Here is a 14,080-nt window from a genome sequence, read left to right as displayed (position 1 = left end):
TTGGAGTGTCTCATTCTTACGTTGCTTGTGAATAAATGCGGAATAAGCAATAATGACTCCCCGGATATATGCCTTATACGAGTCCCATATTGTTAAGGGAGAAACATCTGTGGTGTTATTCAATTCAAAGAATGTTGCCGTATGATCTGTGAATTTCTGAAGAAAGGCTTCTTCCTGTAATAGAGATGAATTAAAGCACCACATTGTGGACTTCTGCATCACAGAATTAACATTCAGAGAACACGTAAGCAGCATGATCAGAAATATGTATTGGTTCAATAGATGAGGTAGACAAAGTGTCAATAAGTGATTTAGAGAGAAACCAATAGTCCAACCTTGAGTACGATTTATGAGGATTGGAGAAAAACGTGTAATCCAATGTGTCCGGATAAGCAACCTCCAAGCGTCAATCAGGCCATATTGGGCTAGTAGATCGTGAACAGCTTTGTAAGAATTGGTAACTTTATATATTCCCAAGGAATGTCTTCCGATACCTGGTACAATCTCTGGTACTTAGTCATCTGGACTATTGTAATTCACTCTACGCCGGCTGCAAAGAGCAAATACTCAAAAAACTCCAAACAGCCCAGAACACGGCAGCCAGACTTATATTCGGCAAACCAAAATACGAAAGCGCAACATCCCTTCGCGAAAAACTACACTGGCTCCCACTCAAAGAACGCATCACGTTCAAAGTCTGTACCTTGGTCCATAAAATCATCCATGGTGACGCCCCAGCCTACATGTTGGACCTAATAGAACTACCACCCAGAAACGCGAAAAAATTCTCTTGCACGTTCCTCTATCTTCATCCTCCCAAGTGTAAAGGCTTGAAATACAAATTAATGCATGCATCAACTTTCTCCTATACAAGCACACAGTTCTGGAACGCCCTGCCACGCAACCTGAAAACGGTCTATCAAATGACCAACTTCCGCAAACTGCTGAAAACTTATCTCTTCGACAGAATTTTCCACAAAGATCAACACGTGTAATTGTTCATCCTTTAAGATACCCAGAAATGTTCTTTATGCTCTTTAATGACTTTGCTCTAACACTATCATGTATTTCACCATCATGTATCCAAAGCTCTCTGTAAAACCAAATGTATACTCTTCTATTTCCAGTATCCACGATGAATTGTAAGCCACATTGAGCCTGCAAAGAGGTGGGATAATGTGGGATACAAATGTAATAAATAAAAATCCAGGATACAGAAGGGCGATTTGTTATTTGGGCAGGGATGTTGCAGGGTAGTAAGGTCGCTCTCTGTTCAGTGTATGCCCCCAATGTCTACTCCCATCAGTTTTTTTCATCCCTTCTGGCTGCATTAGTCACGGTTAATGGGTACCAACTGGGGGGGGGGGTGGGGATTTCAATATAACAGCGGATCCCTTAGTGGACTGTAACCCCCGCGAAAAAGAGACCCAAGGGGATGGATGGGAAGGGAGTGGGATTCTTGCAATGTGAGCTAGTATTGGTGGACACATGGAGAGCTCTTCACCCAGATCAGAACGAGTATACCTTTCTTTCCCAAGTACATAATGTTCAGGCCAGATTGGATTATATTCTGATATCTCCTTCCCTGTTCTCAAAGGCTCACAGAGCTGCCATTGAAGCGCCCGTAGTCTCAGATCACAGCATGGTGTGGGCTGAGTTGGGCAGCTTAAAGGGGAAACGGCTAACGCGACCAGAGCAGGAGTTGATGAAGGGTGGTGGGAGAGGGGGTATTTCCAGACTGTATAAGGCCATACTGTTCCACGATAATCCGGTACAATACTACACAGCGAAATGGAGATGGCACTGGGGGCGACCTACACAACTGAGGAGTAGGGGCGTGCATTTAAATCCCTACTGCGGGTGTCTGTATCTAGCGCCCTGGTGGGAAATGGTCACAAGATTTTGTATAGTTGGTACTACACCCCCACACGTTTGGTGCACATGTATAAAACAGGGTCAGGGTTGTGTTGGAGGGACTGTGGGGGCCTAGGAGACATGAAACATATATGGTGGTCATGTGAGGAAGTTCAAAAGTTTTGGAAGGTAATAACCTCTTTTTTGAACAAATTAATGGGCATGGACTATCCGTTCACTCCTGAAGGGTGTTTGCTACACTTTATTTTTCAACAGTTTTTATTGATGACAACTCCAAAAGTACAAATCCACCTGAACATAGCAGTCTCAAAACAGTTGTACAGAACTCAGTGGAACAGCACTTCAAACATGCAACATTACGTACAGCCATCAAATTTTGTCATATAACACTTGTCCCTCCCTCCCCCCAAACCCTATTCTGTATTTAACATTTATGTATTAACTATTGTTATGAATGAATACTCATTACTAGCAATTCTTTATTAAACAATAAAAGTCTGATAACAGATAGTTCTATCTTAACCCATAAACTTCCATATTAAACTCCAATAATTGTGTCTCGTGTTTTGCTCTGTGTATTATTACCTCATTTAAGTCCCAACAATGTTTACAGACGAGACTTCTGAATATTTTTCTTCAAACGAAACTTTACCAAGCTATTATTGCATGTAACCCTTCAATTTACATAGAATCTTACCTTTTCCAAAACCATATCCCCTTCCTCCCTCCCCCACCTCCCTCCCCTCTATCCTCTTAAACCAACTTTTACCTTCATGGCGTTCCTCTACCTCTCCCCTCAGAGTGTAGGTTAACGTGTCCGGATTCCCCTGGCACTTTCTGACGTCGGTGCCGGGGAAAATGGTAGAGGCTATTATTAAAAACAAAATTACAGAGCACATCCGAGGACATGGATTACTGCGACCAAGTCAGCATGGCTTTTGTGTGGGGAAATCTTGCCTGACTTCAATTTTATTAAATGCACAAACATTTCAGACTGTATGCCTAACTGAATTTGATTCTCAGAAAATTTTAATTATTTCCTTTTATTATAGAAAATATATTTTGCAGAACTACTATACTTTCATTCTTTTGACTGACAATAAAAGATGATTGCTGTTTTAAAAAAAAAAAAAAAAAAAGAATTTACTTCAATTCTTTGAAGGAGTGAACAAACATGTGGACAAAGGGGAGTCGGTTGATATTGTGTATCTGGATTTTCAAAAGGCGTTTGACAAGGTACCTCATGAAAGGCTACAGAGGAAAGGCTACAGAGGAAATTGGAGGGTCATGGGATAGGAGGAAATGTCCTATTGTGGATTAAAAACTGGTTGAAGGATAGGAAACAGAGAGTGGGGTTAAATGGGCAGTATTCACAATGGAGAAGGGTAGTTAGTGGGGTTCCTCAGGGGTCTGTGCTAGGACCGCTGCTTTTTAATATATTTACCGCAGATATCAAAAGAGGTCCAAAAATTTCCACAAAAGTCCAACACAGAAAAGAAACAAGTGGAAAAACAACTTCAAGGGATCAATCCAAGACAAGAGATAAGATGCTCCAAAAAACTTTATTGAGGACCCAACACGGTCCGTGTTTCGGTTTTTGAAAAAACCTTCATCAGGGGTCTATAACATAACAACAAAAATATAAAATAACAAAACACATATATGATTAAATGAAAGAAAAATATAAATATAAACAAATCAAATCACATGTATTACAATCAATTAAAAAAAAAAACATAATGATATTAGAAATTTTAAAAGTTAAAAATATTAAAAATATTAATCATTCCTAATATAAATCAAATATACTCACATAGAATCTGATATATTAACAAAATATTATTATTATACCATCAGACAAGCGACCAAGTGGGTAAAGAGCAAATCGACTCTATATAATTTAATTGACATTATAGAAATTTATCTACAATAGAACCCAGTGACTCAATACATAATTATGTTTAATGTTAATAACTTTAAATGAAAGAACAAATAGTGTTTTAAATGGGTAACAGAAAATTTCTTAGTCCATACATATAAATAAGGATATGATTAAATATCACATAAAAATGGAATCAAAATTAAAATTAAACATACCAATCAGTAGTTGCACAGAAGATATACTGACAGACAATGGAGCTCATAAAATGTGGTCTCTATTAAAATTTGTAAATGAGAAAAATAGTTAGATATTACAAAAAGGTTAGATAAATTATATCAACACGTTTACCGACCAATATCGTAAATGTCCGAATAGTTATTGCTCAAAAAATTTTCTGAATATTGAAATATATCACAATGATATCAAAATGATAGACATAACAGAAGGAAATTTTTTAATTAATAGAAGGTACATGATTAGAAATAAGTTATGGATCTTATATCTATACAGTATCTTAAGAGAGAAGTTAAATGAAAATTTAAGAACAATTTCTAGAAGGCTTTATTTATGTATCCAAATGTCTATAAAAATGCATATAAATAATTTTCAATATTATTATCACAAATTTTATCCAAAGTCTAGCCGTCAAGAAAAAACAATAAGAACCAGCTGTCAAGAAGGGAAAGGAAGATATATACATTGTAAATAAACGATAAGAGAGTAGGGCTACATCTAAACATGAGTAGTGTTACATCTTATAATCCAGAATGAACTAGCGTATAAGGTATAATTAAATGTATAAATATATATATATACACATATGCGCACATCCTTGACAATAGGAGTGCCTAAGATACTAACAAAAGATGCTAACAAAAAATAAAATGGTCAGATTAATCAAAAATTATTAAGAAACCTATGTATATATTACTGGTGCTTTGTCAAACCTTCATGACGCTTTAGTAAAAAAGTGGAAAACAAAGGCGTCAAGATACATCAAATAGTAATGTATATACTATACATCAGCATATATATATTGAAAACAAAGGTGCACCAACTACAACAAATGCTAATGTACAGTTGTGGAAATAAGTATTTGATCCCTTGCTGATTTTGTAAGTTTGCCCACTGACAAAGACATGAGCAGCCCATAATTGAAGGGTAGGTTATTGGTAACAGTGAGAGATAGCACATCACAAATTAAATCCGGAAAATCACATTGTGGAAAGTATATGAATTTATTTGCATTCTGCAGAGGGAAATAAGTATTTAATCCCTCTGGCAAACAAGACCTAATACTTGGTGGCAAAACCCTTGTTGGCAAGCACAGCGGTCAGACGTCTTCTGTAGTTGATGATGAGGTTTGCACACATGTCAGGAGGAATTTTGGTCCACTCCTCTTTGCAGATCATCTCTAAATCATTAAGAGTTCTGGGCTGTCGCTTGGCAACTCGCAGCTTCAGCTCCCTCCATAAGTTTTCAATGGGATTAAGGTCTGGTGACTGGCTAGGCCACTCCATGACCCTAATGTGCTTCTTCCTGAGCCACTCCTTTGTTGCCTTGGCTGTATGTTTTGGGTCATTGTCGTGCTGGAAGACCCAGCCACGACCCATTTTTAAGGCCCTGGCGGAGGGAAGGAGGTTGTCACTCAGAATTGTACGGTACATGGCCCCATCCATTCTCCCATTGATGCGGTGAAGTAGTCCTGTGCCCTTAGCAGAGAAACACCCCCAAAACATAACATTTCCACCTCCATGCTTGACAGTGGGGACGGTGTTCTTTGGGTCATAGGCAGCATTTCTCTTCCTCCAAACACGGCGAGTTGAGTTCATGCCAAAGAGCTCAATTTTTGTCTCATCTGACCACAGCACCTTCTCCCAATCACTCTCGGCATCATCCAGGTGTTCACTGGCAAACTTCAGACGGGCCGTCACATGTGCCTTCCGGAGCAGGGGGACCTTGCGGGCACTGCAGGATTGCAATCCGTTATGTCGTAATGTGTTACCAATGGTTTTCGTGGTGACAGTGGTCCCAGCTGCCTTGAGATCATTGACAAGTTCCCCCCTTGTAGTTGTAGGCTGATTTCTAACCTTCCTCATGATCAAGGATACCCCACGAGGTGAGATTTTGCGTGGAGCCCCAGATCTTTGTCGATTGACAGTCATTTTGTACTTCTTCCATTTTCTTACTATGGCACCAACAGTTGTCTCCTTCTCGCCCAGCGTCTTACTGATGGTTTTGTAGCCCATTCCAGCCTTGTGCAGGTGTATGATCTTGTCCCTGACATCCTTAGACAGCTCCTTGCTCTTGGCCATTTTGTAGAGGTTAGAGTCTGACTGATTCACTGAGTCTGTGGACAGGTGTCTTTCATACAGGTGACCATTGCCGACAGCTGTCTGTCATGCAGGTAACGAGTTGATTTGGAGCATCTACCTGGTCTGTAGGGGCCAGATCTCTTACTGGTTGGTGGGGGATCAAATACTTATTTCCCTCTGCAGAATGCAAATAAATTCATATACTTTCCACAATGTGATTTTCCGGATTTAATTTGTGATGTGCTATCTCTCACTGTTACCAATAACCTACCCTTCAATTATGGGCTGCTCATGTCTTTGTCAGTGGGCACACTTACAAAATCAGCAAGGGATCAAATACTTATTTCCCCCACTGTATATAAATCTCTAACGAAAAAGACTCTGAAAGTACTAATAAAGAAGTGATAGCGCATTTGATAATCAAATTGGTCGAATAGTATTGAAAATCATATATATGTATTGCTGATACTATGTCAAATAATCGTGAGGGTAGGTAAAACCATATGTGAAAACTATAGACCCGAGGTACCCCTAATGCTACTATGTATAATATAACTGAGTATATATATACAGTATGTATATGCCTAACAAGAAAAAAAACAAAAACCGCTGAAGGGGCTAATAAAACTAAATGACTGAATAAAAATAAGCTAAAATTATATCAGTAATGTCTTGTCGGGCAATCGTAATAAGCTACATAAAATCAAAAGAGAAGGAAAAATACCTTACCTTGAATGTATAGAAGAGTGTAGCCTAGTACCAGCGTATTCAGTGTAAAATAATATCGAAAAAATGGCGCCAAAATACAAGCGACCTAAATAACGCTGTGGTGAGTCGTGGATTCCGTTGATAGGACACATCGAATTTCAAAATAAAGATAGACACCTCTACTGGCTAATGGAATGCAAGTGACAGTTACATAGACTAATCAGTGAAATAAATCAAATAATAGAAATGTCACGCAGTATTTAAAAGACCATTAAAACATTTTACGATGTTGTTCTTAGGGACATCACCACTTTAGAAAAGAGCACTAAAAGACGCCCTTTTTACAATCTCACAAAAGATGAAAATCAAGCATTGCGTTCCCTATCATTGAATACAAATATTGTTATAAAACCTGCTGATAAGGGTGGAGGCATTGTTCTTTTAGATCGAACATCTTATATACAAGAAGTAATGAGACAACTAGGTGATACTACCTTTTATGTGCCTCTCAGTGATGACCCTACAGATAACCTTAAAAAGGAAATAATTACAATTGTCGATTATGCACATAGCATGGGTTTTTTGACACTTAAAGAAAAACAATTTTTGATTACTGAGCACCCTGTTGTCCCTACGATTTATATCCTACCTAAGATACACAAATCTATGACTGATCCACCAGGTAGGCCTATCATTTCAGCTAACAGTTCAGTTTTGGAACCCCTCTCTATATTCACAGATTATTTTCTTAGACCATACATTCCTAAAATTAAATCATACGTACGTGACTCATCTCACTTTATTAATATGTTGGAAGAATATAGTGGTGACTTAGAAGATCTACTATTAGTCACCCTTGATGTTGAATCACTGTACACTAACATACCTCAGTTGGAGGCATTAATTGTTATTGAAGAAACCCTGCGGGACAGGCGAACAGACATACGGATTCCTAACAGACTTATTTTAGCCCTGGCTACACTGGCTTTAACAAAAAATTATTTCTATTTTAATGGCAATTTTTACCTACAAATCAAGGGCACAGCTATGGGGGCGTCCATGGCCCCCGACATAGCCAACCTTTACATGGCTAAATTTGAAGATTTATTCCTATTGGATCACCCATATAAACAACATGTTAAAATGTATAAAAGATACATAGACGATATTTTTATACTATGGAAGGGTGACAGTGATTTATTACAGCAATTTTATGAGTGGATCAATACATGCGATTCCAATTTAAAATTCAAAATGCAATTTGATACAGATAGCATTCCTTTTCTAGATATCAAAATTAAAAAGGACAGACACAGCCTTACCACTTCGTTATACAGGAAACCCACTGATAAAAACTGCTATCTACATTACTCAAGCTATCATAATAGAGCACTGAAAGATAACTTACCATTTTGTCAATTTTTAAGATTGAAGAGAATATGTGCTGATGTAGATGACTATCATAAACATTCTAGAGATCTAAAAGATAGATTCAGACAACGTGGATATCCGAATAGATGTATTACAGAAGGGTTTAAAAAGGCCAGTATGAGAACTAGAGAAGAATTGCTAAACACTGGTATCAAACCTCACTCTAATCCAAATTTAGTTTGTGCTCTAAGATTTTCGTCTTTAAGCCATTCTTTTAAGAAAATCATTTTAAAACATTGGCATATTGTACAGATACATCCATGCTTTAAAGAGGTTGTTCCAATTTTTGCTCTTTCGAGAAATCCCAATTTAAGAAATCATTTAGTTCCATCTTTTCTTCCAAAGATCAGGGATAATTTTACTCAAAAATTTGGTGGACACAGACCGTGTAATTCCTGCACAGTGTGTGTCCACTCTCTTCAATTAGATTCATTCACACACCCCACCACAGGTAGAAAATATGAGCTGAGATTTAACAGTGACTGCAATATGGAAAATGTAATTTATATGATTTTATGTCCTTGTAATATGATTTATATTGGCAAGACCAAAAGGAAAATTAAAACTCGTATTATTGAACATCGTAGCTGCATTAGAAGGCAGATTAAATCAGCTCCATTAGTTGAACACTGGATCGATGCTGGACACAGCACTGATGATTTAAAATTTTTTGTGTTACGACTCATCAAACCAAATCCCCGTGGGGGAAATATTGATCAGATATTATTAAGAGCAGAACAACGTGCCATATATCAAGCTGAATGTGTAGCCCCAAAAGGTCTTAATAAAGAGATTGAATATTTACATTTTCTCTGAAAATTTTACTATTTCGTTTATTTTGAATTTTGAGACTGTATATATACATATTTTTATATTTTTGGTATCATTTATATCTTTAAGACACGGCCAATACCGACTTTTCCTATCATTTTTACTAGTATCATTTTTAAGTAGCAATTTTTAGCATACTTCGTTTTATGTATATCCAAATGTATATTTGGAAAATCCCTTGTATTAGGATGTTTTCCGTTTATGCATATCCAAATTCCCCTTTTTTAAACAAATAATAGAAAATTTTTTTAATTAAACAATAATATTTTTCCCTTGTTGTTTTTTTTATATAATCCAATTTTTTTGGTTGATGTGTCAACTATAATATTATTATTATTATTGCATTATTATTATTATATTCTCCTTAGGACATGTTTTTAATAGTTCCTTTATATATTTTCTAATTGAGAAAGATATTTAATGCAATACAATACGTTCCAGTCTGTCTGTCAATTTTAACATTCAACTAACGTTGTTATGTCTTCAACGTCTTTTTCTTCTTTTTATTACACACTAGTTATCCAGCTAAAGTTCTTTTGTAAAGATCACATACAAGTAACTAGTCCATTGATTTTATTCTTTGCTGGTCATTAGTTCCGATATTTTATTTTTCCAATTGAGAGAGATATTTAATACAACATAACTAGGTTTAGTCTGGTCATCTATCTGAACACTTAACCAATTTTTGTTTTTGTTTTTATGCTTTTATTACCTTCCACCACCCATTAGTGATCTTTTTACAGTTATTCTGTAAGATCTCATACAAGCAGTTAGCTCATGGATTTTATCCTCTTTCCATATTCATATTGATATATTTATATTTATATTTATATTCAACCTAGTGATTGAGTATTGGTTTACTAAATATCTGAGTAAACATTGGGTTACCATATTATTTCATGTCATTATTACATTTATTGCTAACTTTGGAATAGGCATTAATTACCTTGTTGCCGTTTGAAGTTTGATTAGTATCAGCGAATCGGGTGTCTTTACTTTGACGACCTTTGAGTCCTTTCCCTAATGTTTTTCTATATAATTGTTTGACATTATTAGATCACAGTATGTCTATTAATTTCATCCACTGGTTTCTATTACAATTAGTCGATATAACAGTTATCTACATCCTGTTCGTTAGTAGACTTCATCTTTTGTTGCCCATTAGATCCGGGATCTAATGCTTTTTAAATAATGTTTTTTAAATATCTCGTTATTTAATACTTGGTCACTATCCTTTTGACTACTTTCAATAATTATATCATTTTTAGTCAATTGGTCTTTTAAATACTGCGTGACATTTCTATTATTTGATTTATTTCACTGATTAGTCTATGTAACTGTCACTTGCATTCCATTAGCCAGTAGAGGTGTCTATCTTTATTTTGAAATTCGATGTGTCCTATCAACGGAATCCACGACTCACCACAGCGTTATTTAGGTCGCTTGTATTTTGGCGCCATTTTTTCGATATTATTTTACACTGAATACGCTGGTACTAGGCTACACTCTTCTATACATTCAAGGTAAGGTATTTTTCCTTCTCTTTTGATTTTATGTAGCTTATTACGATTGCCCGACAAGACATTACTGATATAATTTTAGCTTATTTTTATTCAGTCATTTAGTTTTATTAGCCCCTTCAGCGGTTTTTGTTTTTTTTCTTGTTAGGCATATACATACTGTATATATATACTCAGTTATATTATACATAGTAGCATTAGGGGTACCTCGGGTCTATAGTTTTCACATATGGTTTTACCTACCCTCACGATTATTTGACATAGTATCAGCAATACATATATATGATTTTCAATACTATTCGACCAATTTGATTATCAAATGCGCTATCACTTCTTTATTAGTACTTTCAGAGTCTTTTTCGTTAGAGATTTATATACAGTGGGGGAAATAAGTATTTGATCCCTTGCTGATTTTGTAAGTGTGCCCACTGACAAAGACATGAGCAGCCCATAATTGAAGGGTAGGTTATTGGTAACAGTGAGAGATAGCACATCACAAATTAAATCCGGAAAATCACATTGTGGAAAGTATATGAATTTATTTGCATTCTGCAGAGGGAAATAAGTATTTGATCCCCCACCAACCAGTAAGAGATCTGGCCCCTACAGACCAGGTAGATGCTCCAAATCAACTCGTTACCTGCATGACAGACAGCTGTCGGCAATGGTCACCTGTATGAAAGACACCTGTCCACAGACTCAGTGAATCAGTCAGACTCTAACCTCTACAAAATGGCCAAGAGCAAGGAGCTGTCTAAGGATGTCAGGGACAAGATCATACACCTGCACAAGGCTGGAATGGGCTACAAAACCATCAGTAAGACGCTGGGCGAGAAGGAGACAACTGTTGGTGCCATAGTAAGAAAATGGAAGAAGTACAAAATGACTGTCAATCGACAAAGATCTGGGGCTCCACGCAAAATCTCACCTCGTGGGGTATCCTTGATCATGAGGAAGGTTAGAAATCAGCCTACAACTACAAGGGGGGAACTTGTCAATGATCTCAAGGCAGCTGGGACCACTGTCACCACGAAAACCATTGGTAACACATTACGACATAACGGATTGCAATCCTGCAGTGCCCGCAAGGTCCCCCTGCTCCGGAAGGCACATGTGACGGCCCGTCTGAAGTTTGCCAGTGAACACCTGGATGATGCCGAGAGTGATTGGGAGAAGGTGCTGTGGTCAGATGAGACAAAAATTGAGCTCTTTGGCATGAACTCAACTCGCCGTGTTTGGAGGAAGAGAAATGCTGCCTATGACCCAAAGAACACCGTCCCCACTGTCAAGCATGGAGGTGGAAATGTTATGTTTTGGGGGTGTTTCTCTGCTAAGGGCACAGGACTACTTCACCGCATCAATGGGAGAATGGATGGGGCCATGTACCGTACAATTCTGAGTGACAACCTCCTTCCCTCCGCCAGGGCCTTAAAAATGGGTCGTGGCTGGGTCTTCCAGCACGACAATGACCCAAAACATACAGCCAAGGCAACAAAGGAGTGGCTCAGGAAGAAGCACATTAGGGTCATGGAGTGGCCTAGCCAGTCACCAGACCTTAATCCCATTGAAAACTTATGGAGGGAGCTGAAGCTGCGAGTTGCCAAGCGACAGCCCAGAACTCTTAATGATTTAGAGATGATCTGCAAAGAGGAGTGGACCAAAATTCCTCCTGACATGTGTGCAAACCTCATCATCAACTACAGAAGACGTCTGACCGCTGTGCTTGCCAACAAGGGTTTTGCCACCAAGTATTAGGTCTTGTTTGCCAGAGGGATTAAATACTTATTTCCCTCTGCAGAATGCAAATAAATTCATATACTTTCCACAATGTGATTTTCCGGATTTAATTTTTTGTTAGCATCTTTTGTTAGTATCTTAGGCACTCCTATTGTCAAGGATGTGCGCATATGTGTATATATATATATTTATACATTTAATTATACCTTATACGCTAGTTCATCCTGGATTATAAGATGTAACACTACTCATGTTTAGATGTAGCCCTACTCTCTTATCGTTTATTTACAATGTATATATCTTCCTTTCCCTTCTTGACAGCTGGTTCTTATTGTTTTTTCTTGACGGCTAGACTTTGGATAAAATTTGTGATAATAATATTGAAAATTATTTATATGCATTTTTATAGACATTTGGATACATAAATAAAGCCTTCTAGAAATTGTTCTTAAATTTTCATTTAACTTCTCTCTTAAGATACTGTATAGATATAAGATCCATAACTTATTTCTAATCATGTACCTTCTATTAATTAAAAAATTTCCTTCTGTTATGTCTATCATTTTGATATCATTGTGATATATTTCAATATTCAGAAAATTTTTTGAGCAATAACTATTCGGACATTTACGATATTGGTCGGTAAACGTGTTGATATAATTTATCTAACCTTTTTGTAATATCTAACTATTTTTCTCATTTACAAATTTTAATAGAGACCACATTTTATGAGCTCCATTGTCTGTCAGTATATCTTCTGTGCAACTACTGATTGGTATGTTTAATTTTAATTTTGATTCCATTTTTATGTGATATTTAATCATATCCTTATTTATATGTATGGACTAAGAAATTTTCTGTTACCCATTTAAAACACTATTTGTTCTTTCATTTAAAGTTATTAACATTAAACATAATTATGTATTGAGTCACTGGGTTCTATTGTAGATAAATTTCTATAATGTCAATTAAATTATATAGAGTCGATTTGCTCTTTACCCACTTGGTCGCTTGTCTGATGGTATAATAATAATATTTTGTTAATATATCAGATTCTATGTGAGTATATTTGATTTATATTAGGAATGATTAATATTTTTAATATTTTTAACTTTTAAAATTTCTAATATCATTATGTTTTTTAAAAAAATTGATTGTAATACATGTGATTTGATTTGTTTATATTTATATTTTTCTTTCATTTAATCATATATGTGTTTTGTTATTTTATATTTTTGTTGTTATGTTATAGACCCCTGATGAAGGTTTTTTCAAAAACCGAAACACGGACCGTGTTGGGTCCTCAATAAAGTTTTTTGGAGCATCTTATCTCTTGTCTTGGATTGATCCCTTGAAGTTGTTTTTCCACTTGTTTCTTTTCTGTTTTAATATATTTATAAATGATTTAGAGATGGGAGTAACTAGCGAGGTAATTAAATTTGCTGATGACACAAAGTTATTCAAAGTCGTTAAATCGCGACAGGATTGTGAAAAATTACAAGAGGACCTTACGAGACTGGGCGGCTAAATGGCAGATGATTGTTAATGTGAGCAACTGCAAGGTGATGCATGTGGGAAAAAAGAACCCGAATTATAGATACGTCATGCAAGGTTCCACGTTAGGTGTTACGGACCAAGAAAGGGATCTGGGTGTCGTCGTCAATAACACACTGAAACCTTCTGCTCAGTGTGCTGCTGCGGCTAAGAAAGCGAATAGAATGTTGGGTATTATTAGGAAAGGTATGGAAAACAGGTGTGAGGATGTTATAATGCCGTTGTAT

The sequence above is a fragment of the Microcaecilia unicolor genome, chromosome 1 (assembly GCF_901765095.1).
Source record: "Microcaecilia unicolor chromosome 1, aMicUni1.1, whole genome shotgun sequence".
NCBI lineage: Eukaryota > Metazoa > Chordata > Amphibia > Gymnophiona > Siphonopidae > Microcaecilia > Microcaecilia unicolor.
This window is presented reverse-complemented; position numbering follows the sequence as displayed.